The 14,092-nt window shown below is 37.0% G+C and overlaps 1 protein-coding gene across 4 annotated transcripts in view; it reads left to right on the top strand.

The window, feature by feature from the left end:
* The window catches only part of LOC114050151 (protein dispatched homolog 1), a 234,920-nt gene that overhangs the window by 52,557 nt on the left and 168,271 nt on the right, over positions 1–14,092 (top strand). The gene's annotated exons all lie outside the window — the stretch shown is intronic.

The raw sequence follows: 14,092 nt of genomic DNA, 5'->3' as shown, positions 1-14,092 counted from the left end.
TGCCCCCTGGGTCATGGATTCTTAACCAAGGTCCAAATACATACATTTCAGGGGATCTGTGAACTTGGAACTTTTAATATTTTCATAACTGTGTTTCCCTATAACTGGTATCTGTTGTGATTGTGTGTGTTTTTTTTTATGCTTTTAAAAACATTATAGTAGTCATTGGGCTTACCAGCTTGCCAAAGGCATAAAGGACACAAAAAAGTATCTACCCTGTACTAGGTGGATGTAGCTTGTGCACAGTTCAGTAGGTCCAAGATAATTTGAGGAGGGTGAGGCAGCACTAACACCAGGGTGTATCAGGAAAAACTTATCATTGGAGGCTGCACCTGAGTTGAGTCTGTGATTTTGTCATTCTGTGAAATGTTGTAATTTATTACCTTTGGTTGCTAGATGAAACTAACTCTGCTAACTGCTGTATTCGTCTTTCCAAGAAGATTCTGTTAACTATCCTAGCATTTAGTTATATTTTCTCTCTACTTCTGGTTTCACTTAAAGTGAGAATGTCAGTATTGATGCTGTTCATTTCCTCCAGTATTCCAACTGAGTTAAATGTTTATAAGGGATAGGGGCAGATGAGGACACTCCTACCAATGCAAGCAGACCCCTTCTCTCCATCTTAGACTGTCAGAGAATTGCCCTGACCAAGTGTCACAGGTGGAACTTGTTCCTGCAGTTCCTGGTCCTGAGATCAACTTTCTATTCATTAGGTCATACTGCCTCTCAAATGTTTATGTTATTCAGTCTAAAAATTATGATTTGTGTGCCCTTTTCTTGCCACTCTTATTATTGTCATTTCAGAACTACAGTACTGAGGGCCATCCTGTTGTTTGTTGGGTTCCCATGGACAAAGAATTTATGGCAGTGGCCAACTCATTTATGATGAGCTTTTCTATCTTTAGATAGATGAGTCTTTAGAAAGTGACATGTAGATTGTTCCTGGAGGTGTATTTGAATTTTTCTAGCTTGGTAGCATCTTTCAGAGCCTGTACTCCTCTGGTGTAGTCTTCAAGAATCCCTGGTCACTTCTATGCCATGAAGAAATATTGGTAGTAGGACTTTTGAAATGGTCTTCTTTAATACATTTAAAATATGATTCCCCTCCCCACCCCTGGAAGATTTCACTTGCACCTGACTTGTAAGGAATCTACCTATTGTGTAAAGCAAGGCACATGATTATAGGGCAAACATCCTCCTGTACATTATGTTCTAATACATACTGGGTTATTATACCTACTGTATGTTCTTATACTTATTATAATAATGATAAAATAGTTGACGTCATTGGATTAAAAACCCTATCTTTAAAGCAGACTATTTCCTGAGTCTCTTTATTTAATGAATTACTTAGAATCTTGAAATTCTTGAAAGATGGTCTAAGGACCAATTCCACAATGCAGCTAGTTTCAATATTAATGTGAAATAAATAAATAAATAAAATTTAAAAAAAATAAAAATGTGAAAGGGTGAATGCTAGTTATACAGTAGCCCACCTTTGTTAAGGCCTCTGGATGTTGCAACAGATACATACATACACCTTTTAGTATAAATGTACTGTGGATAATCCATTATGAACTAAAAGGTAAAACAAACAATATGCCGTCTCTGCCTGTGTTTACAGAATGTTGCCTTCATTAAGTGCTTTTTCCTGATAAGTAAAGTTTTGACTTGTTCACAGTATTGTGCAGCATCTAATAATCATTCTTTATACTTTATAGTTTAGACCCTTAAGCAGCTGTCATTGATTGTATGATTGGAGAACTTTAAACATTTGTAAGGAACAGGTGTTACATATTCTCTTGTCTTTGAAATATGGACCCTAGTCAATAAAAATATTTGAACATGTCATGAAAAATTAATTATCAGTTTAAGCCTTGAAATCTTTATATTGTATGCTTAATCATGTGATAAAACTGTTAAAGGGATTTGCTGGGGAAAAAAAATATGATTGGTAATTTCTATTAGAAGTCTTCAAGAGGAAAAGTGAGCTATGATAACAATATTGTTTCAAAATGACTTAATAGTCATTGTAACTTAACTGTAGAAGAAATAAAACTTCATGACACTTCAAATGAATATGTTATATATTGTAGGTTGTACATCATTTCAATGCTTGAAAAATAACTGTTTTTTTCTGTGATCTGTGCAAATAGTAATGCCTGCTTTTTGTATTTTCTTTATATACACACACCCACACACACTCACACTCATATATACACATATATTTTACACACATATATATGTAATTGGGAAATATAAATCTTTGATGAATCACTTTTGAAAAGTCAATGTATTGTACATATGATTTGAAAATGATTGTCACTAGTTTACTAGTTTTGTCTGAGTGAGTAATTAGCCTTAAAAAAATAGAGGCTCAAAGTACCTGAAATCTCTCTGTAAAATTTACTACCTTTTTTCCTTAGAAATCTGAATATAAGGAATATTCTGGTTGATTTCAGTTCCCAAGAAAATGGGGAGGAAAGGACTGGTTCTTTGTCATCAGTACCTGTATTTAGAAGCCTATCTGACCAGGAAAGGCCTCTTGTAGGAGATGGAACTTAAACTGAGTCTTGGAGCTAAGGGTTCTAAGAGGCAGAGGATTCCGGACATGGAAGACAGCCTGTGCCAAGGCCTAGAAGCAGGCAGAAGTGGAGTGTTATGTATGGAGAATGGTCAGTAGACCAGTTCAGTTGGAACACAGAGTATGTGAGGGAGAGTAATGTGAAGTCAGCCTGGAAAGATTGGCTGGAGTCAGATATGACTTTAAATGTCAAATGGAGGAGTTTGTAGTTTCCAGATGACATTAGGGAATTACTGAAACTCCTTGAGCAGGGGAATTACTTGATCAAAACTATGATTGATATCAGTTTGGCAGCTCTGTGGAGGATGAATTGAAGAAGTGAGAGGCTGGATGCAGGGAGACCAGTTAGGAGCCTGCAGTAAGTAGTCCAGCGGCCAAAGCCCCAGATCAAAATAATGATCTGAACTAGGGCAGCTATTGTGTCAATAAATAAATAATGGTCAATAAACATTTATTTGTTGTCTAGTATATGCCATGTATTGTGCTAAGCCTCGAGGATACAAATATGAAGAAGAAAGAGCGTTCCTGCCTCAAGGAGCTTATAATCCAGTGGAGGAAGACAACACAACAAAAAGGAAGTTGGGCAGTGGTGCAGAGAAGGTGGGGGTGGGGAGTGGAGCCCAGTGGAGAAGTCAGTCAAAAGAAGCCCAAAATGAGTTCAGCAGGGTGGGAAATGAAGCGATAGCTGAAGAGGTGTGAGTCGGGGAAGGGGACTAGAGGAGGCAGGAGGAGATGGGATTTTATTCATAGAGGGGTTGGGCTTGGCAAGGAGAGGAACCGTCTTTTCCCATTGGAAAATGGAGCAAACAAAGAGCCAACATAGTGATATCTTTTTTGAGGGTTTGTTTGGGGGGGAGGGTTCTGGGGTATTATGGTAACCAAGGAGAGGGAACCTGATGGTGGATGTTCTTGATTTTCTCGGTTGAGTAGGAAGCAAGAGCCTCTTGCTGAGGGGGAAGTGGAAGGGGAGAGATAATGGTGTCTGAGGTTGGAGGAGAAAAGAGGAGGCTTGGACCAGCTTCTGTGGGGTGAGTGAGATAACGAGTCCATCTGAGAGGAATAAAAGAATTGCTGACTACCGCTGAGGACTCAAACCCGGTCAGCATGGTTGTGTGACCTCTAGCCCCTTTCAGCAGTGTTTCACTAAAACTTGTAGTACCTACCTCATAAGGCTATTGTGAATATTAAATGACATAGTCGAAACTTTAAAACACTATACAAATATTATCTATAATACATGTAAACCCACATACTTATATATAATATTATATAAAAATAAATGTTAATTATTAAATAACCTAACAAAAACATGTATAACATTAATGGAATACAGGGCCCATCACCCTAAGGTAACTATAGAAAAATGAGTAGTTCTTTTTAAAAAAGAGAAAGAGGATTGATAAACATTCTCAGAGCAACTGATGAATGGGTTAAAAAAAAGCTACAGAATTACTTTTGGAACAAATGGACCTCACCTCACCAAGTAATAATCCATATATATATATATATTATGTATATACAGACACATATATACATATGTCACCAGATTTGTTGGATGTAACCGAAAGTTCAAAACCGCCTTTTGATTGAGCTTATGAAATGGCCAAGATCTAAAGTGGAATCCCTACGTGGGTGAAATCCACATGAATTCCACCATTAATATATTGCGTCAATCAAATGATTAAGCCATGTGGATATGTTTGTGGAAAAGGAAGGGGGAAAAAGCAGAATATGTCATTGCAACCGGATATTACAGAAAGATAATCTTTAAGGAATTTAGTAATTAATGACAATTATGCAAAGAAATGGTAGAAATTATGTAGTATATCACTGCAGTATGCAAAAATTTAATATCTACTGAGTACTTAGCAAACTATGACCTAGTGGCTAGAATTATACATTAGAAACTCTGTATCGATCAGAGGCAGACAGATGACCAATTCTTAAGCTACAGGTACAGACTTCAAAACATACTTGAAAACTTCACCACTTTAACTGTACTGCAGCTGCAGCATTGACCCTGACTGAACTGTTGCCTGTAATCGCCTGGTGTACCAGCAATGCACAAAACAACTTAAAAAATGTTAATAGATGTTGCTGTCTAAAATATTCATAATCTCCAAGCTACATGGAATGAAATTCTTTCAAAATATATCGAGATACCTATCAGAAGAAATCAAAATCATGTAGGAACTGAATGAGGTACTTATTATCCCTTCACCCTCTGTACTATTAGAGTTGTATCAAGGATGATTTCACTGAATCTACAGAAGATGAGCTTCCATCATAATACTTTCATTCAACTACTAAAAGCAATTATTTTATCCATATGTATATTAGTCTGTAGAGTATTAAATATAAAAGATTACAGGGTAGCTGTTGTCCTGAAATAGTTTCTGCCTGAACTCCATCAAAAAAAGGAGGAGAATGAGAGAAGATACGGTTCAGAATACTGCCAGAATTACTAGCCAAACTCACTAGCCTGTAATTTATAAACCCTATCCTTTTCCATTTTCTGAAAATCAAGACATTTTTTTCTCTTCCATTCTTCAAGATGAATGAATTAATGAATAAAAAATCATTTATTAAATTCTTACTATGTGCCAAGCACTGTGCTAAATGCTGGGGATACAAAGACAATTAAGACAGTCTCTGCCCTGACAGTAGTTCAACAATTGCATTCGCCATTCTTTCAGTAACTTTCGATGCAGATCTTTTGGGTTTGCTAACTTAAGCTAACTAGGCAGGCAGGTATCACAGTGGGTAGAGTGCCAGGCCTGGAGTCAAGGAGACTCATCTTCTTGAGTTCAAATCCAGCTCAGACATTTACTAGCTGTTACCCTGGGTAAGTCACTTAACCCTGTTTGCCTCAGTTTCCTCATCTATAAAAGGAGCTAGAGAAGGAAATGGCAAACCACTCCAGTATCTTTACCAAGAAAACCCAAATGGGGTCACAGAGAGTTGGTCACAACTGAAACGACTGAACAACAAAAAAGCTCATCAGGGACATCTAGATGCTCTCTTACTAATTTTTGATTTGTCCTCTCTATCAGCAGTTTTTATACTGTGCTTTCTAATATAGAGGCTATACTTCACAAGACATTGTGGCTAGACTTATTACGTCAGAAACTTGCTATTTCTCAAGGATAGATAAAAGACAGAAAAAACAGACACAAAATAGTAGTTGAGTAGTCCTATCCTCTTATTTTGCAGATGAGGAAACTGAGGTCCAAAAAATCTGAGTGACTTCTTCACAGTCACATTGTAAATCAGTGGCAGAACCAAGTCTTGAAACTTAACCTCCTAAACTCTAATCCAGTGCAACATCTACCTTTGATGGAAATGTGATATTGTGGGTAGTAGGCCAGTCATGGTCTCAGAGAGATCAGATATTCCATTATGCCTCTGACTCATACTGTATGGTCACAGATAAGTCACTTAAGTCTCACAGTGCCTTTCTCCCCCACTCTCACCCCACCTCCAGAACTATAAATTACAAAAAGAAATGTCAATCTCCATTGATTGATTTACCTGCTGTCATAGGTCCACATCACTCTCTCCTTCTCCTTCTGCACAAGGAAAAAGATAAATACCAACCTGTAGCAGAGGATAATACTTTGGTTTTTTTTTTTTTCAAGAAAGTTTTATTCCCTTCTTCTGAAAGTTTCCTTTGTAGATAATAATTCTAAGTTAGGAAACTATTTTCTTTGTTCAGGAGTTAGTCCTTGCTATTCCTACTTTAGTTCTTAGTGTCTATAATGAATTTTGTTTAACCAGAGGCAAACTTTCACGCTTTCTGGCTGTGTAATTTTAGACAAGTCACTTAAGTTCTCTGAATCTCAGTGTTCTCATAATTTAAATGGTAATAATAACATTTGTACTACCTACTTCACAATACTTTTGCAATGATGAAATGGGACAATGTGAAACTTCTTTTTTAAATCCCAAGAGTATATACATGTGACTTCTGTTATAGGATTCGTAAGTTCTTGTTCTTTTAGCAGTCAGATTCTTAAGGAGAGTTATTAATCTAGTGAATATATTATGTACAAGTATTTAGAAAGAGTTAAATGTCCTGGATCAGATATTCCTAAAATTGGACTCATCTCTTAGAAAGTTATGTTTTTAAAAACTTTTTTTCTTGGTTTGTATTTCTTGGTGGTTGGCAAAATGTTGAAGTAACTTTGACATACAGTGAGGGCCTGATTAGTGCAAATGATGAATCCCTGGAAGAGGTCATATTCAAATTTTTATCATTATGTAAAAAATGGTCATTGGTATCAGCCCAGTGTAGAAATTGCAAATTGGAATAATCATACTGCTTCAGGTGATTCATTATTTGCATTAATGGGGACCTACCTGTACTTTTGTGGAGAAATAGGAGTAGGAGAAAAGAAATAGCTTTATCTTAAATAAACTACCAAGCAATAACTATGTCCTTTTCTGAACACTGTAATGGTAGGCTCTCATATTTTAACAAGGTTTAGATATCATGAAACATTTTTGTTGTACTTTCAAACACTTTAAAAGGGCAGCATATCTCTTAGTTCTTTCAGAGATGCTAGTTGGTGTTTCAGTGAAAGCATATTTTGAGTTTTTGTTAAAAGTAGAAAGACTGACTCTTGAATATATATGTATATATATATTCATATATTCATATACATATATATGTATGTATAATAATTATTAAATATTTAGGATTTATTCTCTAATTGTGAGATGGCTTATAACATTTAAGACAGTATCTTACAGGACAATTTAATGAAAATCGAGTTAAAAAGGGCTAAATAATAGATAATAGACTTTGTTCTGAGTTTCCATGTAGCTAAAACAAAAAGGAAAACACTGTGGGTTATATAGTTATTTTCTCTCAAATTAAATTCCTGTTAACTTCTGTTGCATTAGTAACAGCTACTAGAGAGAACTTATTTCCTTAACACTACACTACACTTAACACTACATTCAGGGAGCAATTGTTTATCATGTGGGACTTTATATATAGAATGTTGGCTAACGATGACAATGATTTTAGCTGTGGTTTTGCAAAAAGACAAATGTTATCCAAATAGATATTATATCATCCTTATATAAAAGCTCAGGGCATAATAAACATTAAATGCTAATTATGAAGGTCATATCTGCAGGGAGTAAAGATGATATAGCTTGTGTACAGTGTTTCTAGTCTTTGAACTTAATACATCAATAGAACTTACAAACAGATAAGTAGCTTCTCAACGATCAAGTGTTTCTGTAAAGCCACAGACTTTCCTTATAATCACAGAGTGTTAGAAAGCGCTTATTATATACAAAGTACCATGTTAGGTGTTGGGGAGACCAAGACAAAAATGAAACAACCCTCCCCAGTCTCAAGGAACTTACATTCTATAGGGGAGACATGGACATACAAAAGTGTATGTATGTAGATGCAGATACAGATACAGATAGAGATATATCATACAAGATAATTTGGTACAAGGAGGTGCTAACAGCTGGTGAGATCAACACAGATCTCATGTTAGACAAGGCAATGTTTGTGCTGAACTTTAAAGGAAACAAAAGATCCTAGGAGGCAATGGCAAAGAGACAGTGAATTTTGGGGCAGTTTGTATTTGACTCTAGAGGTAATAGGGAATCATGGATTTATTCAATGAATCAATCAATTAAACATTTATTAAGAACCTACTATGCCAGGCACTGTGCTGAGTGCTAGTGACACAAAGAGACAAAAGATAGTCCCTGCTCACAAGGAATTTACATTCTATGTAAATAGAACCAACCCTACAAACAAATATATATAAAGCAAAATATATACAGGATAAATAGGAAATAATAAGGCACTGCAGTCCAGTAAAAGATGAGATTTTAGTTGAGATATAAATGAAATCAGAGTGGAGGAGGGAGAGCGTTCCAGGCATGGAGGACAGCCAGAGAAAATGCCTAGAGCTTGTTGTGTGTGAGTGTGTGTGTGTGTGAGTGTGTGTGTGTGTGTGTGTGTGTGTGTGTGTGTGTGTGTGGAGTAGCCAGGAGGCCCAGAGTATCATTGGATCAAAGAGTACTTGTCCAAAACTAAATTATAAGATGGGTTTGAGACTCCTCAGTTACCCTCAACCTGGTTTAGCCTGTCTGCCAAAACGTTTTACTGGGTTGTGGCAGTTGTATATACTACAGCTTCTTGGAGCCACAGGTGAGAGTTAGGTGGATCAGGTGGACACCAAAGTGGAAAGCAGCCCTGAAAAAGTCTTGGCAGCCCTCACACCAGAGGTACTAGTCTTCCCTGAACACACCCTACACCTCGGTGAGTTAGGGGGGTGTCTACCTCAACCATGTGATGACTTCTCCCAGTGGAATGGGTGGATGAGAACAATTTGTTCTAATGGCCATGAAGGCAGCTGAAACAGGAGCTGTGGAGTGCTTAGAGCTTGGTTAAACATCGAAGACGCCAAGGCCATCACTTGACTCCAGTCATCACTAGTCATCTTGTCTCTTCTACCAACTGGACTGTGATGACTCTGGAAGAGATTGAGGCTGACAACTTTGTGCATCCCTTCCTCACTTAAATTCAACTGACTCATGAATCAAAAGACTGTTCACATGGACTATTTGTGCCCAACCTGTGTAGAGCATTCTGAGCTCGTATTGGTCTGATCAGTCGTAGTTGGACTCATTGTAACTTGACTCTAACATAGTGATGTCATTTTGGTCCTCTACAACAACCAAGGTATAAGAAGACTGGAAAGGTAGGAGGAAGCTAGAGTATGAAGGACTTTGAATGCCAAACAGAACATTTTGTATTTGATCTTTGAGGCAACAGAGAGCTGTTGGAGTAGTTGGGTGATATGAGTGGACCTATACTTTAGGCAAATCACTTTGGTGGCTGAATGGAAGACTGGTTAGAGCAAGGAAAGAGTTGAGGCAGGCAGACCCACAGACCCACCAACAGGCTCTTTCAGTAGTCCAGGCATGAGGTAATGAGGGCCTACATTAGAGTGGTGACAGTTTCAAAGGAGAGAAGGGTGTGAATTTTTTTTTAAGGCAATTGGGGTTAAGTGACTTGCCCAGGGTCACACAGCTAGTAAGTGTCAAGTGTTTGGTCTGAGGCCAGATCTGAACTCAAGTCCTTCTGACTTAAGGGCCAGTGCTCTATCCACTGTGCCACCTAGCTGCCCAGAAGGGTGTGAATTTGAGAGATTTTTCAAAGGTGAAATCTACAGGCCTTGGCAACAGATTGGATATGGTGGGGGTGGAGTGGGGTGGGGTGAGAATTAATGAAGAGTCCAGGATCACTCTTAAGTTGGAGCCTGAGGGACTGGGAGGATGGTGTTGCCCTCTACAGTAATAACAAAGGCAGGAGGTAGGGAAGGTTTAGAGGGAAAGATAGTGAGTTCTATTTTGGATATACTGAGTTTAAGATGTCTACTAGGCATCCAATTTGAGATGTTTGAAAAGCAGTCAGAGATGCAAGATTGGAGGTCAGTGAAGAGTTTGGGCCAGAATAGGTATTCATTAGCATAGAGTTGGTAATTAAACCCATGGGAGTTGATGAGATCACCAAGTGAAGTAGTATAGAGGGAGAAGAGAAGAGCACCCAGGACTGAACCCTGAGTGGCACTGTTAGAGGGTTATGGGGTGTGATCTCCCAGCAAAGGAGATGCAGAAAGAATGGTTGGGTAAGATAAGAAGCAGGAGAGAGTAATGACCCAAAAACCTAGAGAGAAGATGGTGATCAACAGTGTCAAAGACTGCAGAGAGGTCAAGGAGAATGAGGATTAAGGAAAAGACCATTGGATTTGGCAGCTAAGAAATCATCAATAACTTTGGAGAGAGCAGTTTCAGTGGAATGATTATGTCAGAAGCTGGATTGTAAGGGGTTAAGAAAAGAGTGAAAAGAGAGAAAGTGGAGGTACCTATTGAGTAGGAGAGTGACATGGTCAAAGTTTAATCAGTGTTACAGGTATCAGAACTGGATATACTGGAATATGCCTTGTTTACATTTCTTCTATCAGTGAAAATCCCTCTGAGTGGCTTGTATGGAGGATTGATAAAGATAGGAGAGATTTGAGGAGGGAGACCTAGTAGGACAGGGATTATTAATCTTTTTAGTATCATGGGCCCATTTGGCAATCTGGTGAAGCCTATGGACTCCTTAGAATGTTTTTAAATATGTAAAATAAAATATATAAATACAAAGGAAATGAATTGAAATGCAATTATCAAAATATTAAAATACTCTAGGGTTTTTCATCTGGAGAGAAGACTTAAGGGGGACATGAGAACTGTCTTCAAGTATTTAAAGGGTTATCATGTCATAGAGGGATTAGACTTTTTCTGTGCAGTAGTGGTTGGAAGTTATACAGGGAGATTTTCATTCCATGAAAGTACAAACTTCCAAATGATAAGAACTGTCAAAAAGATGGATATAAGAATTTGGGTCCAGAATTCAGAATGGTTTTCTTATGGAATGTTTTTCTATTTCACTAATTATTTTGTACATACTCATCTTTGGACATGCTGTGTGCCCCCCAGCCCCCCAAGATTGTGTGTGATGGATAATCATTACTTAGCTTCTCAGCCTTTGTAAAGGAACATTTTGGTGATATTTCTAAAAGGACAGTCTCTTTCTGTTAAATCAAAAAGTGTAGAGAGAGGGACACATTTATCTCAATATCCTCTTCAAGATCCAGCATTTGAATGTGAAATCCTCATATCTTATTCACAATGAATCACTCTAGCAGTGATGGATAAGAGAATTTGTTAAGTTTGTGCCCAAAAGTACTGTCAAATTGGTGCTGTTTGCCAAGCCTTTATGGACTATAAATACTTTGAAGAGTGTTTTTCTTCTTCTTTTAGAATTTTTATTCTTTTTACATTTGTAAGGAAGTACATACAGTATTCTCACTGCACTTTAAGGGGATAGAGCAATCAAGGTGAAGGTTGTGCTTATCCAGGTTCAAGAAGAGAGTCTCCATGTGGAGAATAGAAATCAAAATTTTGCTATTTCTCTGCAGGGAAAAAAAATATGACAATTAATTGAGTAGGCTTTCTGAATTTAACTTTTTTATGCCTGAATTTAAACTTAAGTATTAAATCTTTCAAACATTATATGTATTAGTGAATAGTATCATATTGACAGATCTGCTCTCAGTTATATAATGGGAAACTGATCCAACCTTTTCTTTCAAGTGAAATCCCTAATGCCTTAGACCAGCTAAAACAAATTCTAACATTTGGTATTCGTTAGTGCTGTAACCGAAACAAAAACATTTTAATGGTAGAGCCTAGAATATTTTGAAGTTAGTGTAACTTTGTTAGGAAGGTATTTAAGCTTTAGTATCAGTTGCAAATAGGCAATGTGCCAATTTTCAAAGCTGTTTCTAAGTAAGATATTGAACTTTCTAAAGTGCAAAAAAGTATGTTACATAGCATAATGCCATGAGGTTGAGGAAACAGAAGAGAACAATTACAATAGGATTTGCCTTGATCAATGTAATGTTAAGTAAATAGTCCAAATTATTGAGAGTCATATTTTAGACTAACTTCTCAGTATGTTCAACAGTTACTTAATTTTAATCATAGGTCACTGAGTGTGAGGAGATGGGAGTTGCTTTAGAATGCTTAAATTTTTAAGAATAATTACTTAGAATTTAGCCAATTGAACTAAATGGAAATAGAATGCTTGAACTTTTTGACCCTACTTTTCAAGGAAAATTGTTAAATCATTTATCTAATAGTAAAATACTAAAACTTAGCAATTAAAACAAAAACAAAAAACCCTTCTCTTTAAGGCCACATGTTACCAATAATTTTGGTAGTCCTGAGTTTAGTAAAATAGTTTTTCTTCAAAACGATGCTTACAAACTGATTTAATTTACTTGTGAAATGTGCTCTAGAAATTTATAATTAAATATTAAATAGTTTTATGCATGCATTAGAAGTTGGCTCTACATTTTGTTCCTTGGCACTCTAAAACAAAAATAATGAAAGACCCAATATATTGCAAACAATTAAACACAGTTCAATAATTATTTTTTATGTTTGCTTTGACATTTAACAATTGTCACTCTTGTTCCCAAATGCTTTTTGGACTCTCTGTATAAATCTTTTGGTTGAATACAATTTAGTTATATTACTGCCAATGTAAACATACACAAACCAGATTTTTGAAAAAAATTGCAATCTGTAGAAATATTTTCAAGATAATTTGAAGCATCATGTAGATTATAGTTATTGATCATATAAATTAAACTTTAATAAAATTGTGCCCTATGCTTTAATCTCTGTTTATGTGACCAGCAAAATGACCTGGATCTATCACACAACCACCAAAATAATCTTCCTAATGCACATATCTACCCATATCATTACCTTGCTGAAGGACCTTACTGTGAGCTCATTTTGTAGAACAAAATACAAACTCCTTAGCTTTGTATTTTAAGGCCTTCTATGATCTGACTCTAATGTTTCTAGCCATATTTCATATTCCTTTCCTTCTCATAGTGTATATTCCAGCCAAACTGTGTAACAATCTTTTCTCACATCTCATTTGGCCTTCACCAGGAGAGGTGACCAGATGTGAAAGGAACACTGAATTTGTAGACCTGAGTTTGAATTGTGATTCGTAGGCTTACACAGTTCTTGATACATAGTAAACATTTAATAAATGGCTTTTAAATTCATTCTTATATTATTACCTATATGTCTTAACCTTGCAGAACTTTGGTTTCTTCATCAATAAAATGAAAAGATCGGGCTAGATGATTTCTGGCCCCTCTTCTGATTCTAGGTCTGATATTTTCCTCAGACTTGACCTGTTTTCCCAAATTCCCTTAATTTGTGTAGGTTCTTCCCTCTTCTTGAAACATTTGTCATCTCTGCTTGTTGACATATTTTCTTCTTTCATGACCCAATTTCCATGAAGTCATTCCCTTTTCTTTTAGTAACTAAAAGTCAGTCAATAAACACTTACTAAGTACCTACTATGTGCCAGGGACCATGCTAAGTGCCGGGGATACAAAAAGAGGCAAAAAGACAATCACTTCCCTCCAGGAGCTCACAACTGAATGAGACAAGCCACAAATACGTACAAATAAGCTATATGCAGGATACATAGGAGATAATTCAAAGTGGGAAGGCAGTAGAGTTAAGAGGAGTTGGGAAAGGCTTCCTTTTGATTGGGAAGGATTTTTAGTTAGGACTTAAAGGAAACCAGGAAAGCCAGGAGATGGAGATGAGGAGGGAGAACATTGCAGGCATGGAGGGACAGCCAGAGCAGGTGCCTGGAGCTAAGAGATGGGGCATCTTGTTTATGCAACAACCAAGAGGCCAATGTCACTGGATGGAAGAATAAGGTATAAGAAGACTGGAAAGGAGGGGCAGCTAGGTGGCACAGTAGATAGAAAACCGGCCCTGAAGTCAGGAGGACCTGAGTTCAAATGTGGCCTCAGACATATAACATATTACCAACTCTGTGACCATGGGCAAGTCACTTAACCCCATTGCCTAGCCAAAAAA

This window comes from Vombatus ursinus, unplaced genomic scaffold, assembly GCF_900497805.2.
Source record: "Vombatus ursinus unplaced genomic scaffold, bare-nosed wombat genome assembly UNPS02014798.1, whole genome shotgun sequence".
In the NCBI taxonomy this organism is placed as follows: Eukaryota; Metazoa; Chordata; class Mammalia; order Diprotodontia; family Vombatidae; genus Vombatus; species Vombatus ursinus.
This window is presented reverse-complemented; position numbering and strand designations above follow the sequence as displayed.